At 35.3% G+C, this 17322-nt stretch overlaps 1 protein-coding gene across 8 annotated transcripts in view; it reads right to left on the bottom strand.

Moving 5' to 3' along the window:
* PDE1A (phosphodiesterase 1A) overlaps positions 1-17322 on the bottom strand; it is a 326870-nt gene that overhangs the window by 177701 nt on the left and 131847 nt on the right. Inside the window, exon 1 of one of the 8 annotated variants that reach the window (XM_019461262.2) lies at positions 10401-10419. The exons of the other annotated variants lie outside the window; for them this stretch is intronic. The gene's annotated coding sequence lies outside the window, so the exon portion shown is untranslated. Of the gene's footprint in view, positions 1-10400; positions 10420-17322 lie in introns of those variants that run through there. 8 annotated transcript variants of the gene reach the window in all.

The following is a 17322-nucleotide window of genomic DNA, read 5'->3' as shown; positions in this document are numbered from 1 at the left end:
TTTCCATTCTTTTCAATCTGTAAATGCAGATAAGTGCTTAAATCTTCTAATACATTAATAATGGCCATAGTTAGGGGTAGTTTCTAGATGATTGCTTTCCTCTGACTGTCTCAAAATGATGAAATCTAATTTCCTAGAGAATAACTTTGAAAGCTGTTGGGGTGATTGACCACATTTGGAAGATATTTTTTACGACCTGATTATCAAGTGAGGGAAAATCAATAGCAGTTTAGTGTATAAAAACTAAACATAACTGTGTATGTGAGATGAAAATATCTGACAAGGTGATTATCAGAGAATAAATCATTTTACATCACAAATTTGGAATGTTTTTCCATGCATGTCACAAACAAGTCATTTCATTCAAAGTGTTTCAAGTGTCAGTGTTGGCACCTTACACTGACATTTTAAGATCAGTCACAGCAGTCTGTTCTAGCTTCTGAAGGTAAAATCAGAGCCAAGACCCTGTCATCCCTGATGTGTTGTGTGCATGTAAACTTACTGAAGGCAATGAATCTGAACCATTGTTAGCTAATATTAATAATTTACTTGATGTTGATGTTCTGGGAAATAATCTGGATTAAGAATGCAACTGGTAAGCACATGGCTTGTCATGTACACATTCAGGGAGCCATATGCAGAAAAAATACAAGAAATATGCACACAAACATACCTAAAATAAGGTTAGGCTTGTCAAAACATTTACAGTGTGATGTGATAGAACCTTCCACGGATCTCTAGCATTCCTGCAAGACTGCAGGACCATGACTGATTTTCGCCCAGGCCATCTCTCAGTTTGTGGTTGATGTAAGCAACCCTCACGGTTGAGGGCATGTCTTTGGGACAAAGAGCAGGCTTGCCTACTGCTAGCTATGAAAAGGTAGATTTCCTAAGCTCAGTGTTCCTCAGCTGTGATGCAGTCAATATGTCCATCTGAGCCCTTGTGGGAGCTGGGAACAAGGCTGGTAGATGCACAGGGGGATACTCATAATGCTTGCAGGGCCCTGAGGAATAAAGCTTCTTCCTTCTGACCCAGGAGTCTCATATCTTCTGACAGTATCTCTGAGGCAGTAATAAGCCAATTTATTAGCTTTTAAATAGGGCTAAATTTATTCTAAGACAAAGGGACTTAAATATAAAATACTAAACCAAAATTAAAATGGAATATACAAATAGTCTAACTTCCCATTTCATTTCCAAGGGAAATGGAAAGAAGGAAATAAACTAAAGAAGAAATGAAAGAAAGAAAGAAACTATTTTATGGACAGCAAGACAAGAACATTCAACTGACTGCAAAGTAATGCTCATCCTCTAAAAACAATGATTCATCGTGTGGGTGTTCTGCCCAATTGCTAGCTGGACTAAAGGAGTTGCCTACAAGAGTTGACTTGATATATGACAGAAAGCATTTAGTTTAGATAAGATTTTGTAAACAAAAAACAGCTGTTACATTCAGTTAAGCAATGAGTACATTTCAAGTAAAGGAAACCATTAGCCAACCTGCTTCTACAGTGAGAACTTCAAAATCATTTTTCTAAATCAGCATTTTAACCTAGTATATCACAAATATGTGAGGCATACATAAATCAAAATTCAATACTTGAATATTACATTTCAGTTGGGCTGGGCCTGAGAGTTCCGATGAGATAACTATAAAGTTGTGGTAGTTAAATATGAACATCTGGATTGGCAAAAATGTACCCTGACAATTGCTACCCTAATTACATATGGAAAAGTTACATGTATTTTACAGTTGAAAGCAAACACTAATGGTCATGGCAGACATGCACACTGAGTTCAATTATACTTCGATTTCACCGATTTTCTAAATATTAATCAGTTAATCAATTATTTAAACTGCTAGCATTCATCAATGGTAGCAGCTTAATTGCACTTGATAAATCCAGAATTCCTCGGTGTGAAATGGATATATGAAAATCAAATACATGTATGGAATGCAAATGTAGGCTTACTTACTGATTGCTTTATATCTGAATGTATGTGTTCTAATGCTTGCCTTTCTGTACTGAAGTATAACTAAAAAATACAGTTGACTAACTTGCTAATACACCTGGTAAAAAAAAATGTAAACCAAATATGGAGAACAAGGGGGATAAGTAGAAGACTTGTGTTGTAACTCACATGAATATTTAGCATGAGCCAATTTTTCTCCTACACACAAGAAACATAAAATACAAATGAAATATAAAATTAGCAATTTATCCTCATCAACAGATAATGAATTTCTCAATTTGTTTTGCTTTCATACTACAGAGAAGATAAAATTTAAGTATATATGTATATTTTAAGACTTTAGCCCAAAATAATTGTTACTTTAAAAAATAAATTTTATTCTGATATTTCTTGTTCTTATAAAATAAGTCTAGCTTTGGAAGTAAAATTGTAAAACTAAGAAATATATAAAAAATATTTCAACCATTTCTGAATGACTAGATTTCATGTCTACATGTTTTACGTGGCTTTTATTACAAGCATATATCACTCTCATCTGAATTTTACATGTATCCATTAATACTAAAATCATTGCTATCAAATTCAAATTACCTAAGGCATTTATTTCTTAAAAATAATTTCATGGTAATTTTTATTTTAAAAAGGTTTTACTTAAGGTCGAGTTTGGTAGCAATGCTGTTTCTATGACAACTCATGATTTCAGTATAGTTCCTTCACTGCAGGATTCAAAGTGAACAATTCTAATTGAAAACACATTTAATGAAATTTTAGGTTTTTGATTTCAAATAACTCTCCCTTTAAAATGGTTTGTTTGCAACATTTTCAAGTTGCTTTGAGTTATAGAGATTTTGAAAAAAAACTGAGTTTACCAGCAGTTTTATAACTGTTGTTCATATTCCAGGATAGGAAAGTCCGAGTTGGGTAATACCTAAAGTGTAAGAGTTGCACAATTTGAAACAGCTCAAGGTGAGTTTGACTGTAACAAGGCTTCTAAACTGCCCTGCTAAGTGTTGATACTAATACACAGTTGAACCATAAAAAAATACGAAGATATTTTACAAAATTGCTGGAATCCCAGAGACAGAAGACTTTAAAGGAGATTACAGAATGCTTTGGTAGAACAATAAGCTATAGATCTAAAAACAAAAACAATAGGTTACATGCCTTGGGGATATATGCTATGTTAAATAAATACATTTGTGCATCTATTTGAAAATGAAAAATATTATCTTGAAATTTTTTAATAATACTAATTAATAATCTTTAATTTATTAATACTAAAATAGAAATTTCTCATTGGCTTCTTATGATCTAATCATTTCCTGATAATTGTTCTTATGAAATGACAGTTCAATGAAGTACTGAGAGAGGAGAGAGAAAAAGCATAGAGAAAAGTTAAATAAAGAAAGAAATGAGAAGAGGAAGACCAGAGAGGAGAAGAAACATAGGTCTAAACACTTAGGTGACATCAACACTATCATCCCCAAAATCTGTTTATTGCTTTAAATCATCTTAACATATATAAGGGAAAAGCTTAAAAAACAATATTACATGGGGCGCCTGTGTGGCTCAGTCGGTTAAGCATCCAATTCTTGATTTTGGCTTGGGTCACGATCTCAAGATTCCGTGAGATCAAGCCCCACAGCAGGTTATGCTCTGACAGCAATAAGTCTGCTTGGGATTCTCTCTCTCTCTCTCTCTCTCTCTCTCTCTCTCTCTCTCCCTCTCTCTCTGCACCTCTCTCTCTCTCTCAAAATAAATAAACTTAAAAAAATAATATTATATAAATTATCACAAGTTGGCTGGCCTTTCTTTAGAACAGGAAGTCAATCTGCAATATTAAAAGACTAGGCTATATTGAATTATACTGTTGACAAGCTTTGTAGAGTTGCACAAAGTTTGTTTATTTCTTTGGCTATTGGATCATTATGATTCAAATAAGAATATCACTATTTCCTGTATCAACTCACAACAGAAATACTTAACGTTAATAACACCTTGGTGAAAAGACTTATGAAATGTGGATGTTTGTGCAAAATACCTCTTGGTGTTTTCTTAAACTGAAATAATTCAAATATAAAAGACAAAAGTACAAAGTAAATTACTCTTAAATTCATATTAAATACCCAATAGCCACTCAAGACTCTTCCTCCAAAGAAAAGCTACAGGATTCTTCAATATGTTTCTGCACCATCTGTGAGCTTTTCAAAACACTTGGCATTTGAAAAGATGATAAATACTTAAGAAGACCACACAGATCACTCTTCTCAATAGAGCCTCATACTAAGGCTTTACTCAAAGTCTAAACAACAATATAACCCCTAAGAGTAAGAATATATTATTACAATGCCCTTTTTGTTCCTTAGTTGCTAAATTGCTTTGGATGGAACCTGAAAGAAACCAGCATTTAACTGCTCTAAGTAATGTAGACTCCAGACATGCCTTTGAATTGCTCCACTATGCAATTCAAAGAGGGCTCTTTTGAGCTAAGCCCATGCCTCAGTGAAATAACTTTACTGTTATCAGATCATGAAATATACGGTATTAGATTTCCAAGCAATCTGTCCTGAGGCAGCATTTGGCCCCACTGAGGCCTGAGCTCTAAAATTATAGATTAAGGGAGATGGAAGTGGGCCAAGCAGTGGCACACCTTTGACTGTGATGAGCACTGCTGCCGTTCTTACCTCTGGTAGATGGACATTTGTTGATTGCCTCTCAACCATTTCTTAGTCACCTTTCCTGTTCCTCACAGTTGCATGAATTTCCCACTTCTGTGTTTTGGGTGTACAAGATTCCACTCTTTCACATTCAGAGTTATCTTTCCAAGATAGATCCAATGATGTCACCTTTTCTTGTAAATCCTTCAATGGCTTCCTAGTGCTCGTATGTTTGTGAGAAGCTATAAAGAGCCTGATCCCAAGCTTCCTTTCCAGACTTATCTCCCTCACTCTGATATTCCCTCCCTTCAGGACACCTAACGAATCACCGCTTCTTAAATCTGTATCTTCAAACCCCCACTATTTTTGCTCATGTGCTTTCATCTGCATGCTTTCTAAAATCTTAACATGCTTCCAAGTAACCTCCTATTTGAAGTTTGGTCTGACTCACCTAATCGGAATTAATCTCTTCTCTTTTGTGTCACCCTGCAGTGATGTTTTTCATCCCCTGTCATCTCCATTTCCTAATCACCATGATATTTTTTCATCTAGTATCATCTCTGTGCTTCTTCTAGCACTCTGTTCAGATTTTTTATCATAGTATTCAATGAACTGTATTATAGTGTATCTGCATCTGTATTTTGTTTTCCTAATACACTGAGTTTCTTGGCAGCAGGGATACATAGTTAACAGCTAACATGTATTGAGGGCTTGCTAAGTGCAAGGCATGATTCTAAGCACTTAACATGCATAAACCCATTTGATCCTTATAACAACCCTAGGAGGTTGGACTATTACCATCCCAGTGTTAAAAATAAGGAAACAACAGCAGAGAGAAGAAATTTCTTCAAGGCTTTGTTTCTTGCTATTGGAAGAAACTGTATTCATACTCAAGTCCTCTAACTCCATAACCCTTGTTCCTAATCAACTCTCTATACTGCTTTTTTCCCTTCTTTTCTTCCTCCCTCCCTCCTTCCCTTTCTCTCTTTCCTCCCTGTCTCTCTCTTCTTCCTTCCTTCCTTCCTTCCTTCCTTCCTTCCTTCTTTCCTTCCTTCCTTCCTTTTTTCTTGACTTCTCAATGTCTATTGCATTTTCTAACATGTAGCTGTACATGTTTCTTGAGCAATTTAATTAACATTCTTTGAACATGTATGAGTAGGTCTTAGGGAGAGGTAGGCACAGCATCTTCCCAGACAAGCTCTTTAAAAGTTTAATAAATCTAAGTTAAATCATACATAAACAATTATGTTTCCTTAGTTTGAAACTGATGATAGCCAGGATCCATTTGAAGCAAAATTTAAGTACACTCTATCAGAGCACACTAATTCATTTTTTTTAAAAAAGCAAAACAAAATCGAGCATGTTAAAACATTAAAATGTGTAATAAATAATGGCAATAAACCCCTCTATCCTATACTTGCAGGGTTTTATTGAGTGACTTCATAACATAAAACTGCTTTTAGAGATGACAAATTTACAAGCTTTCAGCTGACACATCCATGATTAATGTAAATGACTTTTTCAGCTTGAAATCAGCATCTACGTTTAAGGATTCAGATGCCTAAGTTTGTATCTGTACTAATACATTTCCCTCAGTTTGAAACATCATTTTTACACATAAAAAAGATTGCTGATGTCACTTTAATTAAGTATTTTTTGCTTGTTTGATATCCATGTCAGTATAATAATTGAGTAGTTAAAATCTGTATGGGACTGTATGTCATAGACACACTTCACGCTGCTGAGACTAAAGCTCCCAGAAATCAAGAAAAGTAACAGGGAAAAGGTTACAGAAGGCATTTTCCCATGAGCTTTTATTCCCTGCATTCATAAACCTTCCTGTCTGAGGAAACTCAGATGGTCACGCACACCAAAAATTACCCAGCAAAGAAGGGTAGGCTTATCCTAAGATTGCCAAGCAATGACGTGTTTATTTAGATTTGTGTCTTGAAGACAGTCCAATGATTTTCTACAGTTCAAGCCCTGAACTCCGAAATTGTATAGAGTCTTCAAAATGGAATCCAAATACCATGAAAGAAGAGCTATAGAAGTTTCAATGTAGCATTCCCCTTCTCACAGGGATTATCATATACAGCCTACACATTTAAAACACATGACTCTGGGCTCCTTTTCCCTTCCTGATTACATCTACTCCAGACACTGACTTTGACACTGTTTGGGAACATTCAACATAGATACCACTTCTGGAGAAGACATGATGAATTACTACAACATGTCCTAGTACAAATGTGTTTGTGATTAATCTTAGATTTCATTACCTGACATGAAAGAATCATATTTTACATGTCTTAAAATATTAAGTTCTTTATCATCAACTTTTAAATTTGTATAACCCCATCCATCATTCACAGTGAGGCAATAGGATCTGGCAGGTGTCCCAGTTTTATCTAACTTGGTTTAGAAGCTAACTACAGTACACTTTGTGAGGCACTGTGGGGGCAGCTGAAAGATCTCACTAGAACACTCTTTCAACTGCAAGACCAAACATAGGAATTGAAGATCCATTATTTTTATTGTTTGCCTCAGTATGAAACAGGTTTTTTTTCCCCTAACTTAAGGTTGATTTAACCATTAGGCACAGTGGGCACAGTGCCTAGGGCCCATGCTATATTTAGAGATTCATGGAAATTTTCTAATTTTAACTTCCTTTAAAATATGAAGAAAAAGTGAATATAATAGTAATGAATATATCTTAATGAATTCCACTTGGGTTTGTTTTTATTTTCTTTGGTGAAAGGAGCCCAAGAAGGCAAAAGTGCCAATGGCCCAAGAAAGTCATAATGCAGCCCTGATCTTAGTTGATATTTTTGCTGAGTGGATTCTTGACAGGCTTTAAAATATTACTGTGGTTCTCAGAGAAAAAGCCTTAGACTAATAAACAAGTCCTGGGTGCACAAGTTATGAGTTTTGTCAAATGGACAAATCACTTAACCTCTTCTACTCTCGATTTCTTTATCTATAAACATGAGTAATCATATCAGTGGCTTATGTATTTGGCACTCTCCTAGTTATAAGACTTAACTCATTTAATCTTACCACAACTTGGAAAAGGGTTGAGCTAAATGAGACAGACACTATAATCACCATTATACACCTGCCGAAGCTGAAGATCCGAGGGTTGACCTGATTCCCCTAAGTACCCACAATTAGTGAGTGGTACAGCAAAAATATGAATCCAATCTGATTTGAACATCTGTTTTCTTTCAGAGTCACTGTGAGGATCAGTAGACAAAAGAAATGATTTCTAAACACCTAAGCATCATTTAAATGTAAAGTAGTTAATTGCAAATGATGGCATTTGCTTTGCTAACATTTTTTCCCCCAAAGCATTTTTTGATTCAAATATGAGAGCTACATGTAGATGAAACTACTTGTCATCTAGGTTTTGTGCAAACTCATGAAATGGTAACATAACCTAGTCTAATATGAGTGCAGGTATGTATAATATATGTTATCTTAGTCATACATATGTATCTATTATGAGGATATTGGTGGTCAATTATTAAATTCAAATTAAATTTTAAATTATTCAAAAGATAGTAGGGGTATTTGTTTAAAAAAAAAAAACTTCATTCTGTAGGAAACACAGCCACTTCAGAAGCAAAATGTTGAAAAGCCAGACCACACTTTTCTCCGTGTGGAAATCTTACTAGGGCAAGTCAGGCTCTAACTCAGAGAAGATAAGGGAACTAAAGTTCTCCCACCCTTCATGCTTTGAGAAGGCTTCTGCTTTTCCCCAAGTGCCAAACACTCCAGTTGAGGGGCAGCAGGGGCTAAGTCATCCTGGGCAAAAGAAACAGTTTCCATTGCTGGTCAGAAGAAATGCCACAGAACAGAACCCTAGAATGTTAGTGGTGGAAAGGACATGGTTATCTGTTGTCTCCTCATTTTATGAAAATAAAAAACCAAGGTCAGGCCAGAGAGATGATTCGAGCAGATTTGTGGCAGAATCTGTTTGTTAGTCTGGTACTTCTCTCACAATAACATGAGAAGTGTTAGTGGGAGGAACATGTATTTATTCTGCAAATCAAGCCAGAAGACTGAAGAGATGACAGTTTAGAGACTTATCAGTAAATGGAGAAAGCCCCCCCCCCCCCCGCTCCATGCTTTTGTTGGGGCTGAACATGAGCAATCTTACTAAGAATTATTGGGAACATAGTGTAGCACAGCCATCTCCCACTAGGACAGAAATAGGTGATAAAAACATTAAACAATGACAAACAATCACAAGAATGAAAGTTGACCAACTCTGGGATGCACAGAGCTGCAAGGGCTCCCAAAACATGGGATTTTTGGTACTAAAACTGAAACCAGGTCCCAGGAAAACCTGAACAAGATGCCAAAGACATTGTGTTCCTTTAAATTTTCAATTTACATTTCTAATCTTCCTATTATTTTCAGATTTGTCTGTTGAGAATGTGGTTGTTGATATTTAATAAACATACAGATACAAACACACACATTCCTATAGAGAATGGAGGGAAGAAAACAAGATACAATCCCTACTTCAAAGACATGTTCTAATGGTGGAAGAGAGATTGAAAATAAACACAGTAAATAAATGAAGTACACAGTATGTTATAAAATTCTAAGTGTTATTGAACAAAACAGAACGGAGGAAGAGAACTGACCCAGAGCAGCAACTTTTTTCAGGAGGATGGTCAAGGAAGGGCCTCACTAACAAGCTGACATTGGAACATAGACTTGAGGGAGATAAAAGACTGAGCCACGTGATTACTGGGGAGAAGTGTGTTCCTGGCAAAGGGAACAACACATACAATGACTCTAAGCAGGGAGCAAGCTTTATGTGTTTGAAGAGGAGTGAAGGTCCAATGTGAGGTGAGAGCAGGGTAATAAGAGATGAAGCCAGAAACGAATATTCAGATTCTCCAAGCCTGTTCAGCTGCATCATGCAAAGCTGAATAGGCAAAGTTGAACGGCTAAAGACATGTAAAATAACATTAACCACAGAATGGTTTTATCAGGAGGAGTTAGAAACTAATGCCTCTAGAGACTAGCAAAGCAGTGGTCCCAGTAAAAGATGTTTACCATGAACTACAGATACGAGGTCTGCTTAGAACACTGATGAACATGTGCAGTAATTATATGATACTCATAATCTCACGAGTTTTATAGATTGAGGAGAGAGTCAGTACTTTTCATGTTTAAAAACAAACATAGATAAATTACTTTGGAAAACAACTATTCTATATCACATGAATAATGCCATTTCACATTTGCTAATAATTTGCTTTGTACACAATAAGAGGCAACAGTGATATTAATTACACGGATATTAATAAAGAAAACTAACCCATTTCACAAATATGTGTGAATTTGATCATTCTTAAATTTCACAACAGGGAGCCACACTTGAGGAAAACATTTCTGATGTAACAAGTAGAGTGACTACAAAGTCGACACATACCTTCCAGAATTAAAATGTAAGCCAAGAGATATTTTGCAGATGTATGTGGTATTAGCCAGCATCTGGTCTGTGACAGTGGTGATATGAAGAGCTGGAAATACTACTGGACTATTCAGAAGTAGGAAGATGTAATCTAATCCTCAGTAGCTCTCCTATGACTTGAGAATCTCCTCCTCCACTCCTTACACCACCCCTGCACAACTGGACTACTGTCACGGACACTGGACTGTTAATCAATCTGCTCTTGCTCCTCTCCATACCTTTTCCAAAGTTACCACTACAGCTGCAAACATGATCATGCAATCATGCCATCTTCTTACCTAAAATTCTTCAGGCACTTTTCTTCAACTTCAGAATAAATTCCAATCTTCATTTTGTAGCATAAAAGCCATTTATGACCAGATGTGTCAAGGTCTCATTTCCTGATAATTCTCCACATGGAATCTACATCTATCTTCTCTTTTATGCCCCCGAGTAATGTTGTTTCTTCTCTCTACAATTAGTGTGTTTCTCCTCCCCTCATCCCAATTATTTTCTCACTTCCATTACTTCTTGCTCAATATTCAACTCCTTTACGAAGGTTTCCTTTATAGTGTCTCCTCTCCCTACTCTTCCTCTACGTCTCCAAAGCAAACCCTTTAAAAGAGTTATCACACCGGATTTTAACAGATGCTTTACTTCTCTGTCTTCCCCACCAGGCTGAATTACTTGAGCCTGGGAGCAGAGGATGATTCATCTTTGTATCACTAGCTCTTAGAACAGTGTCTGGCATCTAAGTGATACTTGTAAGAAAGAAGAATCAATAATTTGATGAATGAGTAAAATAAGGACTATCATTTCGGGCAACTTACTCAAGCCACAGCTTTTAATCTATGAAGATATTTTTATTTTGCTATCATTCACTTTAAACATGAAACCTGATTTTCAGCAAATTTCAACCATTAGCATCTGCATCAGGGATAAGTGCCTATGTTACAGGGTTTGATACAATAAACTCATATATTATCTGCAATTCCTGTAGCAATTTTCTTTTCAACCCCTAACAATGTGGCAACCATGTATTTTAAAATTTCATTTATAATTATGGAACTACTAATAAAACCCAAACATTACATTATAAATTTTTACAGCATTGACTTTCAGATTGTTTTCTTAGTAGCACTGTAAGACCTTTGTCACACAAGATCTCATAAAGGATATACAGAATAGTAAAAGTAGAAACCACAGCCATTCAGGTCGAAGCCGAAATGGGGATACCCAGACTTCACACTGATTTTTCCCTCTACTTTCCTCCTGTGGGTCTGCATTATGTTCTTGCTGTATTATTTAAGAATATCTAATTCTGCTAAGCAGAAAACAAGAAAAATGTGATGGATGAAACTCACAAAGAGTATTAAGTATAGATGGTGAACAATCCATTGGCTTCCAAGACATAGGTAAAATTCATAAGTGTTAAGCATAATTAGAAAAGTATAACTAGAATATAAATTAGTAACTTATAAGATGTAGATATCTATTTCTTACAAATAGAATAAATGAAATATATAATAAAAAAAATAAGTGGAATAAATAGGAGTATCACTTACAGTGAAAATAGATACAAAGACCAAGTCACAAGAAACAAATCATGCCGCCTCCAGATTGAAAGGTATATCATCACGGAGTCAACCCCCTATTTGTGACATATATCATGGTTACATTTTGATCCCATGTATGTTTCATCCTACATGTGCAGAGAAAAGGCAAAGCTATTCATCAGGTCAGTGAAAGTGAGAGCAGCTGACCAGGTTCTGCCCCTAAATACCTCTGGTAGAACAGAATGTATTGACTCCAGGTATCTTCCTTCCCTAAGCCTCTTCGTTCAATGTAAGTTATATCCACATCTTCAATAATAAAGGCCAATGTAGCAGAGAGAGAAAGAGAGGCAGGACATGTAAATGCTGTGCAACACAGGACTCCAGTAGGATGTTCCTTCCCCTCCTCTTAACCTATCACGAGTACATTCACCCATCTCCAACTCTTTCCTCTTGCTTCTTTCTGTGTGTTTTCATTGGGTTCTATAAACTATGTTAAGTCTACTACCTTAGTTTGCGTCTGTGAGTCTTTCTGTCCCTTGGCTCTTGAAAATGTCTGTCAGTTAATATGCTTGGAGGCTACCATTGCCTCAATGTAATTTCCCACATGACAGGGATCCCTGAGACTGTTATCTGTTTGGAAAACATGATTATAATGCAATCTTACAATCAATTAATATTAGTCCACTTTTGTAAGCCTTTCATTAATCTTAACTGTTATCAATCATGGTTGAATTTAACATGGCTTTTACAGCATTCCCAGACTATATTAGAACACTTTGTTTTTAAAAAACGTATTCTGAATTCTTTTCTAGGAATCTTATCCCTTAACGGAAGTGCTAGTATATAGCGACATTTCATTACAGTTTGGTATCAAAATACATCCAACTTTCCTTTCAGCTTTCAGTGCTATCCCTCTGACTTACATGCTCTGACATTCTATTAAGGTTATATCCAATAAGGAGTTATCCTAATTTTTACTCTTCCTGATGAAAAACTTTTAAGATTTTAAACTTTTTTTTTTAAATTTATTTTTGAGAGAGAACAAGAGAGACAGAGCATGAGCAGGGGAGGAGCAGAGAGAGAGGGAGACAAAGAATCTGAAGCAGACTCCAGGCTCTGAAATGTCAGCAAAGAGCCTGACATGGGGCTCGAAACCACAGACCATGACATCATGACCTGGGCCAAAGTCGGATGCTTAACCAACTGAGCCACCCAGGTGCCCTTGAAACTTTTAAGATTTTAAAATAAAACAATTTTTAGGTTTCTTTCCAAATATATAATAGACTAAAAACATAAAATAGACTCCTAGAGTATTGATACACATTATATTAGGTTGAACTATATGAAACTGACATTTTTGTATATCTAAAACAGCCAGATATTGGTACTTTTATAATTCAAAGTAATAGATCTACTGATCTAACCATTATCTAGCTTAGACCCCTTAAAACACTTAATAATTTCAAGCATCTGATTGAGAACTTCTAATGTTTCTATTGGCTTGTAAGTAAACTTCTCTCGTTTTGGACAATTTTAACCTATGGAAAGTTGAGTAAAAATCTGTATCACTATAACTTCAATTAATGAGTACAGCAGTTACACTCTCTATCATGCAAGCCAGAACACTTTTGAAATAGGACACTCTGAACAAGTGTAACCTGAAACAATACCAGGCACATAAACCAGTACAACCATCCTATATATGAGCCACAATGAATATATACGAGTCCCCCTTTACAAGCTATCCTTTAAAATAGCTGGTGATTTCTACTATTGCTGTTTGCTCCTATTTTCATGCAATCAAACATGACTCCATCTCTGAATCGTTGCTCTGCTGGCATGACTTTGAACCCTATAAATTTAATTTAGCTTAGTTAAATATATTAAATATGTACTACAAAGGTAGGAGAATCAAATACAACTGAATTCTAAGCTAAAGTTTCTCAATCACAAAATGGACAATTTAGAGAACTAATAGATATCCTTAAGTTAATTTTTGGTTGTAAATCACGGGTTCCTCATTTGCTCCATCTTTTTTTCCTCCTCTTCACCCTACCTTCTTCTCCTATTTCCCTCTTTCTCTTACCAATATCTTGGGCCTGCAATGACAAAATTAATATTATTTAGACTTGCGTTTGTTTCTCAATATTAAAAATGCAGTGACCTGTTTTAGAATCCTTTTGATTGAATATAAATGCAAGTATCCACTTGCTAGCATCTTGTGTAGAAATCTATTTTGTATCGTCCTATGTGTAACTGAAATCAAACTAAGAAATAGAAACAGTGGGGGAGCCTAGGTGGCTCAGTCGGTTGAGTGTCCAACTTCAGCTCAAGTCATGATCTCGCGGCTGACAAGCTCGAGCCCCGCCTTGGGCTCTGTGCTGACAGCTCAGAGCCTGGAGCCTGCTTCAGATTCTGTGTGTGTGTCTCTCTCTGCCCACCCCCCCACTCATTCTCTGTCTCTCTCTGTCTCAAAAATAAAATAAACATTAAAAATTTTTTTTAAAAAAAGTAGAAAGAGTACATGAAACTTATTGCAGGGCTTTGCACCCAGTAGATACTCAATAAATCAGTGGTTCTCACCTCTGCTATTTACCATATTCTTTCTCAGTGTGTAGCCAAATGTTGAAAGATGATCAAGTGGCTATAGTGTGCCAGAATTTGCCTCCTATGTACTAAGAGATGTTCACCTAGAAATAAACAGTTATATTGAGTGACACTCTGTTGAAAGGTGATGATGTGAGTTCTTTGAAATTGCTATTACTTTGACAGGAATAGATACAGTAAGAAGTTCCTCTACCAGAATTAGTTTTAAAAAGTTAATGATTTTTCTGTGTTTAGTGTTATTAATCCCTTCAAGTGTGGCTCCAAAACTTCTAGTGTTAAAGAGTTTGCCTCAAATATGAAAAGTTTGAAATGCATTGTAATAAATGTTTATTTGAAGAATGCTGATGGACCAATATAAGTTAAAAAATGAGAAAAAATAGAAGGGTATGTTTCTATGTTCCTTTATGGATGAGGTGACTTTTCTGTTAGTGCTGAATCTAAAATCATATTGATTTTATTGCCCATGCTTGCCTGTTGCCTCTCAAAATTTATCATATAACCCTAAAAATCTTAAACTAACTACCTCTATATATAATAATTTTATCTCCTTTCCCACATTATTTAATAATCTATTGTTCTTAAATTTCAAAAATGAATTAAATTTTAACAGAATTTTTAAAGTACTATGGTGGCAAATCTGGGCACTATGAAATTGGAAGTTTGTTTCACAATAAAAGACACTTTAGGTATGAGAAGCCAATCTATTTATGTAAAACCTTATTTGGGGACATTATCTTTCCCTTTAATGGAACACCATTTCCTCAGACTCCATGGGTTACTATGGTATCCTGCCTATATTTGCTTCTGCTAATGTTCCTGAGTCCATTAATGTTCAATTGTGAAATTGTTTTGACTGGTAGACTTGGCAGTCATGTGTGTCACATGTGCTGCCAATGTGAGATGAAGAAAGCAGCTCCCTGAGCAATCAGAGTGGTACAGAAATAAATAGAGAAAAGCATCACTGTCACAAGCTCATGTTAAATCATCTCAGCCTTATTACTTCACAAGATAACCATAAACCTGACAAAATGCCACAAACAATAAAAGCAAGTTTCAAGTACTTGTTGAGTATTTTTCTTCAAATTATCATTGATCACTATGGAAAAAAAAAAGAGCTGTTTCTTTTAGTTAAAGATACTTAATGATCTACAAAATGTTCAATGTAGAAACCATAAATAATCCTCTTTCATTGATACCTTTGATTTGGAAATCACATGGAAAAGATGAAAAAAGGTATATGCCATCCGAGTGTAAATATTGGGCTCTTTAAGATAAAAGCCATCATTATTAATCCTTTTAACTACTTCCTCTCTTATGACTAAAATCAGATATAAAATAATTTGCTCCTTTTTCCACAAGGGTATGATATACATATTACATGATGTAATCAGAAAATTTTCTCATCATGGTTTCTGTAATCCTTTTATCTCCCTGTATTTCTAACTCAAATATGTGTTAAAATTTTAGAATCTGTATTAAACGTTGGCAAGAAACTTTAATAAATTTTAAATTCTCATAGTGAGACACTGTTTTCCCAAGAAAATCAATGAGGTGGAACCAAAGAACATTCCTGAATCCTGGGTACTTAACTTCTTGATAAAAGAGTCCTGACAAATTAATCTGGCAAAGCCAATTCAGGTGTGAAACTACATGTGGTGGCGATAAGCAGCATTTATGGGCTAGCAAAGTTTTAAAACTCCAATTATTCTTTAATACCTTAAAAATTAATTTACAAAATAAAATTATACTTTGCCATGCCCAAATGCCATAATACATAATAGAAGAGTTATGTCTGATTTTTCCATAATTCAGTCTTACATCTGAAACTAAAACTTGTAAATATGTCTCACCTTTTTTTATTTCTTCCTCATCTTTTTTTCTGTTGTTTTTTTTTTTTTTTTTACTTTGTCTTTTGGAAAATTTAAAACACCTGCAAAAGTAGAGCAGTCAGTATAATGAGCTCCCATGCACCCACCACTCTGCTTTAACAATTATTAAGAATTTGCCAATCTTTCTCATCTTCACCTCACTTATATTTACAAGAATATTTTAAAGCAAATCTCACAAAATCAATTCACTTGTTTTGGGTATGTATATTAGCAAGTAACATTTTTTTTCTATAACACTTATAAATACTACTATTGTCATCTTACAATATTCCTAAAGGTCCCTTAATATCACCAAATATCTAGTTCATGTTCAAGTTTTATAATGTGCTCATACATATTTTTTTCAGATTCTCATTTAAATCTAGAACAGCCCATGCCACCATGCCCACCCCCACGAGGACCAGGCGTCATCGTATTTGGTTCCTGTATCTGTTAAGTCTCAGTTCCCACTCCCCACTCCTTTTTATTCATGTCATTTATTTGTTGAAGAAATCATGTCGTTTATCCTTTAAAATTCCCACATTTCAGATTTGGCTGGTTTTCTCCCTCTTATCCTTCTTATTACCTCTTTTTTTTTTTTTTTTTAAATACAGAAGACAATACTGGGGTTGGCAAAGATTCAATGGACACATCTATTGTTACATGATAAGATAAAATAGAAGCGTAGGACTGGAACTCAGATTCTCTGCTGTTAAATGTACAGCCTCATTCAGCATGGGGAAGAAGAAAAATGAGAAGTTTGGAGATTGAAAACCTGGACTGGGTGCCCAGTTCTATTCACCAGTTGAGTGACTTTAGGCACGTTACCTAAACTCTCTGAGCCACATTTTCCACATCTGAAAAGTGAAGGTGATAAATTCCTTCCTTGCCCATAAAATGCTTATTAAATGCCAGGCGTTTTTACATTATTATTTCAAGTTACATTTTTTTTGTCTATTTGGAAAACACCAGGTTGGTTTTGAGCAAAAATAGTGCCAATTTTGGTTCCATTACAGGTCTGATGGTAAGGAGTTTGAGATGAATGAGGTATTGTTTAATACTCACTAAATCTTTTTTGAATGTCAAATCAAGCACTTTAGTTCTCTTCCATCTTTCTTGTCCAGATTTGATCCATCCTAAAAAGCCTGAATTGTAGGATGTTTAGGTTTGTATCTAACTCTACATTCTGT

Source organism: Panthera pardus, unplaced genomic scaffold, assembly GCF_024362965.1.
Source record: "Panthera pardus isolate Hobbes unplaced genomic scaffold, ASM2436296v1 HiC_scaffold_10, whole genome shotgun sequence".
Classification (NCBI taxonomy): Eukaryota; Metazoa; Chordata; class Mammalia; order Carnivora; family Felidae; genus Panthera; species Panthera pardus.
Note: the sequence above shows the minus strand (reverse complement) of the source record. Positions and strands in the feature narration are given on the sequence as shown.